Below are 12,584 nucleotides of genomic sequence, written 5' to 3' on the forward strand. Positions count from 1 at the left end.
AACAGCAAAAAATACATATGCAAAAACAACAAAAATCTTAAAACTGTTTTTAATAATGTATTTAATATATTTCTAATAATCACACTGTTGGAAGCAGTGTTAACACTTTATAAGGAAACTGTTGCATATATTGCTTTGTAGAATAAAACAAAGTACATTGGCATTTGAAAGACTGAGATTTTTGTATGCGAAAAAGATAGATGAAATTAAAGCAAAATCTTCTAGCTCTCAATTTAAATAGAAATTGTCAGTTAATTATCCTACATTACTATGATACAGGAGATAAAGACAATGAAACACATTAAAATACACTATGGGAATTCATTAAGAAAATTGAGGAATTCAGGGGCACCTGGGTGGCTCGGTGGGTTGAAGCCTCTGCCTTTGGCTCTGATCATGGTCCCAGGGTCCGGGATCGAGCCCTGCATCAGGCTCTTTGCTCTGCAGGGAACCTGCTTCCCCACCCTCTCTCTGCCTGCCTCTCTGCCTGCTTATGATCTCTGTCTGTCAAGTAAATAAATAAAATCTTAAAAAAAAAAAAGAAAATTGAGGAATTCAGAAGCTCTAAGGGGAAAAGGACATGACCTGATTTCCTCAATAAATAAACACAAAATGGAGGCAGAGACTTACGAGACTTAAAATCAATAAATTCAAACATATGATACCATTTGGAATGAGAATTTAAAAATGAACTTTAAAAAGTTATGTACCCACGGAATGGGAGAAGATATTTGCAAATGAGAGTACAGACAAAAGGTTGATATCCAGGATCTATAATGAACTCCTCAAACTCAACACACACAAAACAGACAATCATATCAAAAAATGGGCAGAAGATATGTACAGACACTTCTCCAATAAAGACATACAAATGGCTATCAGACACACGAAAAAAATGTTCATCATCACTAGCCATCAGGAAGATTCAAATTAAAACTACATTGAGATATCACCTTACAAAGTTAGAATGGCCAAAATTAGCAAGACAGGAAACAACATGTGTTGGAGAGGATATGGAGAAAGGTGAACCCTCTTCCACTGTTGGTGGGAATGCAAGTTGGTGCAGCCTCTTTGGAGAACAGTGTGGAGATTCCTCAAGAAATTAAAAATAGAACTTCCCTATGACCCTGCAATTGCACTCCTGGGTATTTACCCCAAAGATACAGATGTAGTGAAAAGAAGGGCCATCTGTACCCCAATGTTTATAGCAGCAATGGCCACGGTCGCCAAACTGTGGAAAGAACCAAGATGCCCTTCAGCGGATGAATGGATAAGGAAGATGTCGTCCATATACACTATGGAGTATTATGCCTCCATTAGAAAGGATGAATACCCAACTTTTGTAGCAACATGGATGGGACTGTAAGAGATTATGCTGAGTGAAATAAGTCAAGCAGAGAGAGTCAATAATCATATGGTTTCACTTATTTGTGGAGCATAAAAAGTAGCATGGAGGACATGGGGAGATAGAGAGGAGAAGGGAGTTGGGGGAAATTGGAAGGGGAGGTGAACCATGAGAGACTATGGATTCTGAAAAACAATCTGAGGGTTTTGAAGGGGCGGGGGGTGAGAGGTCGGTGTAACAGGTGGTGGGTATTATAGAGGGCACAGATTGCATGGAGCACTGGGTGTGGTGCAAAAACAATGAATACTGTTATGCTGAAAATAAAAAATAAATTAAAAAAAATTATGACACATTCAGAGATTATTTTTAATATATGTGCAGCTCAAGCAAGGGTGTATTATTTTTAAAATGTACTCTTTAATAACTGTCACCTGTTTCACCCATTGCCCACCCACTTCCCCTCAGGAGGTTTTCCATAGTTAATAGTCTGTCTTTTTTTCCTTTCTTTATTTGTTTTGCTTCTTAAAGTTTACATATGAGTGACATCAAATGGTACTTGTCTTTTTCTGACTTATTTCACTTAGCATTACACATATTAGCTCCATCCATATTTGCAGCTGGTTAAGATTTCACTCTTTTCCATAGCTGAACAACATCCCATTGTGTGTGTGTATAACAACCTACACACACACACACACATTTTCTTTATCCATTAATCTACTGATGGGCATTTGGCATTTGTGCTGCTTCCACAGTATACATACTGTAAATAATACTGCAATAAACATAGGGGTGCATGTATCCCTCTGAATTAACGTTTTTACATTTTTTGTGTGAATGAATACCCAGTAATGCAATTACTGGATCACAGGGTACTTCTATTTTTAATTATTTGAAAAACCATCATAGCATTTGACACAGTGGCTATACCAGTTTGCATTTCCACAAACAGTGCAAGAGTGTTCTCTTTCCTCCACATCCTCACTAACATTTCTAATGTTTCCAATTTCACCCATTCTGACAAGATGGTATCTCACTCTAGTTTTGATTTGAATCTCCCTAATGCTCTTTGATGTTGAACACCATTTCATGTATCTGTAGGTCATCTGTATATATTCTCTGGAAAAATGTCTATTCATGTCTTCTGCACATTTTAATTGGATTATTCATTTTTTAGGTGTTAAATTTTCTAAGTTCTTTAGGTATTGTTGGTACTAACCCTTTATCAGATGTGTCACTTGCAAATATCTTCTCCTACTCCACAGGTTGACTTTTAGCTTTGTTGATTTTTTCCTTCACTATCCAGAAGCTTTTTAGTTTGAAGATGTCCCTATAGTTTATTTCTGCTTGTTTCCCTTGCCTCAAGATACATATCTAGTAAGAAGTCACTATAGCCAATATCAAAGAAGTTAATACCTGTGTTCACTTCTAGGATTTTTATAGTTTCAGGTCTCACAGTAGGTCTTTAATCCATTTACAATTTATTTCTGTTTATGGTGTAAGAAAGTGGTCCAATTTCATTATTTTGCATGTTGCTATCCAGTTTTCTGAACACTTGTTAAAGAGACTTGTCTTTTTCCCATTGGATATTCCTTTTTGCTTTGTCAAAGATTAATTGACCATATAATTATGGATTCATTACTGGGTTTCCTATTCTATTCTAATTTTATGCCAGTACCATACTGTTTTGATCACTACAGCTTTGTAAAATAACTTGACCAACTGTGATGCCTCCACCTATACTTTTCTTTTACAAGATTTCTTTGACTATTCAGGGTCTTTTGTGGTTCCATACAAATTGTAAGATTATTTGTTCCTGTGAAAAATAAATGTTGCTGTTTTGACAGGCATTGCATTAAATGGATAGATTACTTTGGGTACTATACACATTTTACCAATATCTGTTCTTTTAGTTCCTGAGCATGAAATGTCTTTACATTCCTTTGTGTCATCTTCAATTTCTTTAATCAGTGTTTCATAGTTTTCAGAGTACAGGACTTTCGCCTCTTTGGTTAGGTTTACTCAAGGTACCATAGTGTTTACTATGTAATCATAAATAGGACTGATTTCTTCATTTCTCTTTTTGCTACTTCATTTCTGGTGTACAGAAATGGAATAATGTCTGTATATTGATTTTGTATCCAGCAACTTTACTGAATTATTTTATCAGTTCTAGCAGTTTTATGGGGTGGTATTTTAATTTAGTTACATATAGTACTCCATCATCTGCAAATAGTGAATGTCTGACTTCTTACTTGCTAATTTGGATGCCTTTTATTTCTTTTTGTTGTGTGATTGCTGTGGCTAGCACTTCCAGTAAAATATTAAATAACAGCAGTGAAAGAGGACATTGCTGTTGTGCTTCTGACCTTAGGGGAAATGCTCTCAGTATTTTCCCCATTAAGGATGATATTGGCTGTGGGCTTTTAGCATATGGACTTAATTATGTTAAGGTATGCTGCCCCCAAAGCTACTTCATTTAAGATTTTTAGCATGAATGGATGTTGCAGTTTGTCAAATGATTTTCCACATCTACTGAGAAGATCAAATGCTTCGTATCATTTATTAATACAGTGTATCACACTGATTGATTTGTGACTACTGAACCACTCTTGCAACCTAGGAATAAATTCCACTTGATTGTGGTGAATAATTTTTTTTAATGTATGCTTAGATTCAACAGCGAGTACTTTGTTGAGGATTTTTGCATCTATGCTCCTCAGAGACATTGGCCTGTAGTTGTCTGTTTCATGGTGTATTTATCTCATTTTTGTATCAAGGTTATGCTGGCTTTTCTATCTTTTGTAATCATTTAAGAAGAGTAAGTAGTAACTCTTCCTCAAATGTTTGGTAGAATCCTCCCATGAAGCCATCTGGTCCTGGACTCTGTTGCAAGATTATGGATTACTGATTCAATTTCTTTGCTGGTGATTGGTCTGTTCAAATTTTCTTTTTTTCCTGCTTCAGTTTTAGCAGTTAGTATGTTTCTAGGAATTTATCCATCTCTTTTATTTTATTTTATTTTTTAAAGATTTTATTTATTTGTCAGAGAGAGAGAGAGCACAGGCAGAGTGGCAGGCAGAGTCAGAGGGAGAGGCAGGCTCCCTGCGGGGCAAGGAGCCCGATGTGGGACTCGATCCCAGAGAACACTGGGATCATGACCTGAGCCGAAGGCAGCTGCTTAACCAACTGAGCCACCCAGGCGTCCCTGTCCATCTCTTTTAGCTTGTACAGTTAGTTAACATATAGTTTTTCATACTATTCTAATAATTTGTATTTCTCTGCTGTTGGTTGGTATTTCTCCACTTTCACTTATAGTTTTATTTGGGTCCTTTCCCTTTTCTTTTTGGTATGTCTGGCTACAGATTTGTTAATCTTATTGATATTTTCAAAGAACCAGCTCCTGGTTTCATTGATCTGTTCTACTGTTTTCTTAGTTTCTATATCATTTATTTCTGCTCTATTCTTTTATTATTTCCTTCCTTTTACAGGTCTTAGGCTTCCTTTGTTGCTTCTCTTGATTTAGGTACAAAATTAGGTCGTTTGAGATTGCTCCTGTTTCTTGAGGTAGGCCTGTATTGCTACATACTTCCCTCTTAAGACTGCTTTTGCTGCATCCCAAACATTTTGGTAGTTGTGTTTTAATTTTCATTTGTTTCCAATGTATTTTTTAAACTTTTTATTTCCTGGTTGACCCATTCATTGTTTGCTACCATGTTATTTAACCTTCATGTACTTGTGTACTTTCCAAATTATGTCTTGTGGTAGAATTCCAAGTTTCATATTGTGGTCAGCAAAGGCATATAGTATGACTGCAATCTTCCTGTATCCTGTTGATGCCATTTAAAAAAAATTTTATTTATTTGACAGAGAGAGGTCACAAGTAGGCAGAGAGGCAGGCGGGGCAGGGGGGAAGCAGGCTCCCTGCTGAGCAGAGAGCCTAATGTGGGGCTGGATCCCAGGACTCCGGGATTGTGACCTGAGCTGAAGGCAGAGGATTTAACCCACTGAGCCACCCATGCGCCCCAACAGAGGCCATTTTTTGTGACATAATATGTGATCTATTTTAGAGAATGTTCCACGTACACTTGAAAAAAAATGTGTATTCTGCTCTTTTAGAATGTAAAGTTCTGAATACATCTGTTACATCCATCTGGTCCAGTGTGTCACTCAAATCCATTATTTTCTTGCTGATATTCTGTTTGGACGATCTGCCCATTGATGTTATGTGGAGTGTTAATGTTCCATACTATTTGTTATTGTAGTACTATTGATTAGTTCCTTAATGATTGCTATTAATCATTTTGGGTGCATAAATAATTATAACTTTTCTATCTTCTTGATGAATTTTCCCCTTTATTATACAGTACCATTACTGTGCCTTATGGCAGTCTCTGCTTTAAAATCTATTTTGTCCAATACAAGTATTGCTACTCCAGCTTTCTTATGACACCTATTTGCATGACAAACATTTGTCCATCCTCTCACTTCCAATCTGCAAGTGTCTTTAAGTCTATAATGAGTTTCTTGTAGGTAACATAAATATTATGTATTTATTTATTGTTTGTTTAGTTGTTTATTTATCTATTTGGCACAGAGAGAGAGAGAAAGAGAGAGAGCACACAAACAGGGGGAGCAGCAGAGGGAGAGGGAAAAGCAGGCTCCCTGCTGAGTGGGGAGCCCAATGCAGAGGCTCAGTCCTGGGACCCTGGGATTATGACCTGATCTGAAGGCAGACAATTAACTGACTGAGCCACCCAGGTGCCCCAGTCTGGTTTCTTTTATATGTTTTGATACTGTAAATCTTTTGACTGGAGCACTGAGTCCATGTACAAAGTAATTATTAATAGATAAGTACTTATTGCAATTTTATTCATTTTGTAGTTGTTTCTGAAAATTTTCTGTTCCTTTATTGTATTTCTCTCAGGTTTCGCTTATTTTCTTTAGTGATATATTTGTATTTCTTTTTCTTTATCCTTAGCATATTTAGTAATGGTTTTTGATAGTTACCACTAACTTTCTGTGTAACCTCTTCTGAAAATAGCAGTATATTTTAACTCTATGGTCATTCAAGTGTCAATCCATTCTTTCTTCCTCTCCTCCTCATGTTTTAGGTATATGTCATTATATTTTATACCTTTTATGTGTGTGAATTACTTGGCTGTTTTTTTACAGAAATACTCATTTTACTGCTTTTGTGCTTCCTGCCTTAATACTGTCATTTTTGGTCTCTCCTTTCCAAAGAGTCCCCTTTAATATTTCTTGCAGAGCTGGCATACTGGCCACAAACTCCTTTAGTTTTTGTTTGGGAAACTCTCTCTCTCCTTCTATTTCGAACAGTGTTGCTAAATTGAGTCTTGTCTGTGTCTTGCTATGGATCTCCTTTGGTTCATTTTGTTGGGGGAATCTCTGTGCTTCCTTATGTTACCTACAAGAAACTCATTATAGACTTAAAGACACTTGCAGATTGGAATTAGGAAGTTTTTTTGCTCTTATTTCTTCAAATTAAATTTCTGCCTCCTTTTTTCACTCTTCTTCTGAGATCCCTATAATGCAGACTGCTCTCATTTGGAATAGTTTTCTTCTCCTTTGCTGAGCTTGGTTACTTCCCATTACTTTGTCTTCCAGGTAGTTAATTTGTTCCTTAGCTTCCTCTAGTCTGCTATTTTTTTCCAGCAAGTGCATTTTAAATTTCATTTATTGTGTTCTTCAGCTCTGAATGATTCTTTTATATCTCTTTGTGAAGTGTCTCAATGATATTCTCCACACTCTTCTCAAGTCTACTGAGTATCTTTACGGTCATTACTTTAAATTCTCTATCAGCCATATTACTTATATCTGTTTTGCTTAGGTCTCTTGCTATGGTTTGGTCTTGTTCTTCCATTTGGAACATATTTCTCTGTCTTCTCATTTTGTTTCTGTGTCTGCTTCTGTATGTTAGTAGAGTTAGCTATGTCTCTTGCTTTTGAAAGTAATGGCCTTAAGAAAAAGAGATCCTGTAGTGTCCTGCAGTGCAGTGCACTAGAAATGCACCAGAGCCTAGCATTTCAGGGACTATGTCCTATATGTGTTGCGTGTGCTCTGCTGTTGAGTCTTGGCTTCTTTTTCCTTTAATCCTTCAATCCAGTTGTCTGCAGAGGTTCTCTTTGCAGTGTTTGGTCCCCAGAAGGTTGGGGCAAATTTTAACATGATGTGCAGTGGTCTCCTTGTGAAATGAGATCTGCACCCAGCACCTCTGGAACTGAGGTCCTAGAAAACACACAGGTTGGGAAATGTGGTATTGGCAAGGTTTGCTCCTATCTTCCAGGCGAGGGGCTTGCAGCACCAGGACTAAGTATATCATGACTGGGAGGTAAGAATCCACAGACGCATGGTGGATGAGGGGATGGGCAGGGCTTGGTATAAGATGTTAAGTAAAGAGTGTCTGTGGTGCTCTGCTTCCAGCAAGTGGCCACTATTCATACCTGGGGATAGGGGAGGGAATTAGTGCCTGCCATCTCCTTTGTTCCTGGAGAGGTCTCCCTATAATCCCTGTCTCTTAGGGCCATTCTCTGAGATGAGTAAACAACTACCTCCCATATGCCCCTGGTCTTTTTCAAACTGCTGTTTCCAGGCTATATCTCTGGAGTTTGTCATGCCAGTTGTCACATCATTTTCTAGATTACTTAAGCTGATGTGAGTGTTATCTAGGTGTATCTGTGGGATGAGGTGAGCTTAGAGTCCTACTACTATGTCATCTTTCCAACCAACCTCATATGCAGAGATACTTTAACACTGACCATGTACCTGGTATTAGGGAATTTTTATGTATGATAATTTTTTAAAGAGTTCCAGTTTTTAAGAGATATATGCTAATATTTTTACAGATGAAATATGTCTCGGATATGCTTCAAAGTATTCCAGGGGTGGGTAAAGATGAAAGATTTGCCAGGATTTGATTATTGTTGAAACTCAGGGACAGGCATATATTATATACGTTACATTACATTTATGTTATATTATGCTATATTACATCATTTTATTTCACACTGTTTTCTGTACGTTTGTAAATGTTTGAAATTCTCCAAAATAAAAAACTTTTTAAAACTTCCATGAAACTTATGATATATCCCATTATCTGTCAACAGCATTTTTCAGTTGAAATGAAGGCAGTTTACTAATATTGATAAAAGGCAAGAATAGAAGAAAGCATTCTAGAATTCCAACTTTAATATTCTACTGCACTCAAGTACAAAAGTTTATATCTCTTCCTTACTCTGTACTCTCTATTCTTTCATTCAACAAACATTTTCTTAAAAATATTTATTTGAGAGAGAGAAAGCATGAGTGGAGGGAGGGGCAGAGGGAGAAGCAGACTCCCTGCTCAGCATGGAGCATGATCCCAGGACCCTCAGATCATGATCTAAAGAAGTTGGACACTTAACTGAGACAACCAAGCACCCCCTCAACAAACATCTTCTAGTGCCTAATGTAAAATTTAGGTGCTGGGTTGCTAAAATGATTAATATATAATCCATATCCTCAAATAATCACAGTCTAGTAGAGAAGACAAATATATACTACAAAAAGAGCCCATAGTGATGAATTTTATAATACAGGTAGGTACGGAGTGCTAACGGATCCACCACCCTAACTAGACCAGGCCTTTGCTGCCTGATTAGTAAAATAATGGAGAGAGCAGAGACTTCAGAGTGAGAATGGGTGTGTCATTTTTAAAATGCTGTAATACTACTTATCTCATAGGAACAAACAGAGAAAAGGGGCTCATATATTTTAATTATAATCATCATCATCATTTCCATCATCACCAATCTTTTAGCCAAAGGCCACCACTCCATTCTCATCTAACTCCAACCAACTGTAATTAACACTGTCAAACTAAAAGCATTCTTTTGTCAGATTACTACTCTGCTCAAAAAAATTGGTGTCCTCTTGCCTAGAACACTATTTAAAACCATTTTGTATTTTATACTCTTCATAATCTATCCCCAATCCATACAATAATTACCAATAATTACCCTTAACTTCTTTTTTTAATTTAAATTCGATTTTTAAATTTAATTTTTTAATTTAAATTCAATTAGCCAACTTATACTACTTATACATCATTAGTTTCAGATGTAGTGCTAAATGACTGATCATTTGTGTATAACACCCAGTGCTCATCACATCATGTGCCCTCCTTAATGCTCATCACCCAGTTACCCCAAACACCCACCCACTTCCACTCTAGCAATCCTTAGTTTGTTTCCTATAGTTAAATGTTTCTTACAGTTTTTCTCCCTCTTTGATGACTTCCCATTCAGTTTTCCTCCTTTCCCCAATGGTCTTCTGCCCTGTTTCTTGTATTTCACATGAGTGAAACCATATGATAATTGTCATTCTCTGACTGACTTTACTTCACTCAGCATAACACCCTCCAGTTCCACCCATGTGAATGTAAATGGTAAGTATTCATCTGTTCTGATGGCTGAGTAATATTCCATTGTACATATACGCCACATCTTCCTTACCCATTCCTCTATCCATGGACATCTCAGCTCTTTTGACACACTGGCTATTGTGAACATTGCTGCTATGAACACTGGGGTACAGGTACCCCTTTCTTTCGCTATATTTGTATTTTTGAGGTAAATACCTAGTAGTGCAATTGCTGGATCATACAGTAGCTCTATTTTTAACTTCTTGAGAAACCTCCATACTGTTTTCCAGAGTGGCTACACCAGTTTACAATTCCTACCAACAGTGTAAAAGGGTTCCCCTTTCTCTGCATCCTCGCCAACACATGTTGTTTACTTTCTTGTTAACTTTAGCCATTCTGACTGGTGTGAGGTGGTACCTCACTGTGGTTTTGATCTGTATTTCCCTGATGCCAAGGCATGTGGAGCAGTTTTTATATGTCTGTTGGCCATTTGGATGTCTTCTTTCTAAAAATGTTTGTTCATGGCTTCTGCCTATTTCTTGATTGCATTATTTGTTCTTTGGATGTGGAGTTTGGTAAGTTCTTTATAGATTTTGGATAATAGCCCTTTATCTGATATGTCATTTGCAAATATCTTCTCCCATCTTCCTAATTTTGACAATGCACAATTCTGAAGTTCCGTGATAATTTCCCAGTGTATAATTTACTACAGATAAGATATTGCTATCTTGTTTCTCTTAAACCTACAAGGGAAGTTCTGAACACATATTACATTATATCAAAATAATACTCTAGATTATATGACCAGAATCCCTCTTTTTACCCACATTGAACATCTTGAATGTGGAGACGACCAGAGGAAATTTCAAAAAATAAGAGGTAAAAGTCATTTACAATCACACACAATGAAAATCTGCTTCCTAGTTAAATAAATTAATTTGAAAACTTCACCCTAAAGATATCTTTTTGTTGTTGTTTTTTGATGGAGAGAATGTAGGTGAAGTAGTGAAGTAGTGGAATTGCTACTAAACACAAAAAATGGAATAAATGTAGTAATTACAATTTGATTAGCAACTTAAGAATTTCAAAGTGTCCAAAAAAATTGGAAAGTGTTCATATCTAGTAATATCACTTGAGCATTAGGATACCTGTGTTTAATCCCAGTTCTGTTCCTAAACAACTACATAATCTCTGGGCCAAAGTATCCCTATTTATAAAATGAAGGTCCTCAAGCAGACAATTTCTTAGGACCCTTAGAATTATATTGTCCAATACGGTAGCTACTACCAACATATGCTATTTAAATTTATATTTCAATTAAATTAATTTAAAATAAATTAAATTAAATTTCAATTAAATAAAATTGAGAATGCAGTTCCTTCATCCCCTAACCACATTTCAAGGCCTCAAAAGATAAATGTGACTCTAGTGGCCACAAAAACAGAACATTTCCATCACTGAAGAAGTTTTATTGGGTTGCACTGCTTTAGAGCTCCAACATTACATCTTTCTTATGATTCTATCAGAAAGAAGAGATTAAGATTTCAATGAGATATATGCACCTCCATATTTACTGCAGCATTATTCACAATTGCCAAGATATGGAAACAACTCAAATGCCCATCAATAAACACATGAAAAAGAATGTGGTACATATACAAAATGGAGTATTATTCAGCCCTGAGACAGAATGATATCCTGCTATTTGTTTTTGTTGTTGTTTGTTTACTTCTTTAATTTATTTCTTTTCAGCCTAACAGTATTCATTGTTTTTGCACCACACCCAGTGCTCCATTCAATCCGTGCCCTCTCTAATACCCACCACCTGGTTCCCCTAACTTCCTAACCCCCGCCCCTTCAAATCCCGCAGACTGTTTTTCAGAGTCTAGAGTCTCTCATGGTTCACCTCCCCTTCCAATTTCCCTCAACTCTCTTCTCCTCTCCACCTCCCCTTTTCCTCCATGCTATTTGTTATGCTCCACAAATAAGTGAAACCATATGATAATTGATTCTGCTTGACTTATTTCACTCAGCATAATCTCTTCCAGTCCTGCTATTTGTAACAATATGGATGGACCTTGAGCACATGATACTAAGTGAGATAAATCAGAGAAAGACAAGTACTGTATGAAATCATTGATATATGTAATCTAAAAAGTCAAACCTATAAAAAACAGTAAGATGGTAGTAACCAGGGGACAGAGGTAGATAAGATTGATGGTGTTTAAGTGTACAAACTTGTAACAAGTAAAAAAAAAGAGAGAGAGATTGAAAGCACAGTATAATGAATACAGATAATATTGTACTGTAATTATGTAATATGATAAGTATCATTACAATGGCAATCATATTATAATATATAAATGTATCAAAGTAACACACTGTATATCTTTAACTTACACTATGTTACATGTGAAGTTTATTTGATAAAAAATTATTTACATGGTTTCTGCTTTTACACATGCCAATCTTTTTATTTTTTTTAATTTAATTTTATTTTTGTGTGTGTGTTCCAAAATTCATTGTTTATGCACCATACCCAGTGCTCCATGCAATACATGCCCTCCTTAATACACACATATCAATCTTAACTCTACAACCATCTATTTAAGGTTTGTGCTGACCTGAAGACAGCAGTAGAAAGACCTGGATGTTTTTCATGCTACTGCAGAGGAATATAATGGCATTATACTTTCAAGAAATTAAAAAGAAAATTTAAAGCTTAGTGATTTTATTCTTACATAGGAATGGTTCTGAACATGATTTAAATCTATAAATCAGAGAATAGTCTAATAAAAATCATAAAAACAAACCTAT

This window comes from Mustela nigripes, chromosome X (genome assembly GCF_022355385.1).
Source record: "Mustela nigripes isolate SB6536 chromosome X, MUSNIG.SB6536, whole genome shotgun sequence".
Lineage (NCBI taxonomy): Eukaryota > Metazoa > Chordata > Mammalia > Carnivora > Mustelidae > Mustela > Mustela nigripes.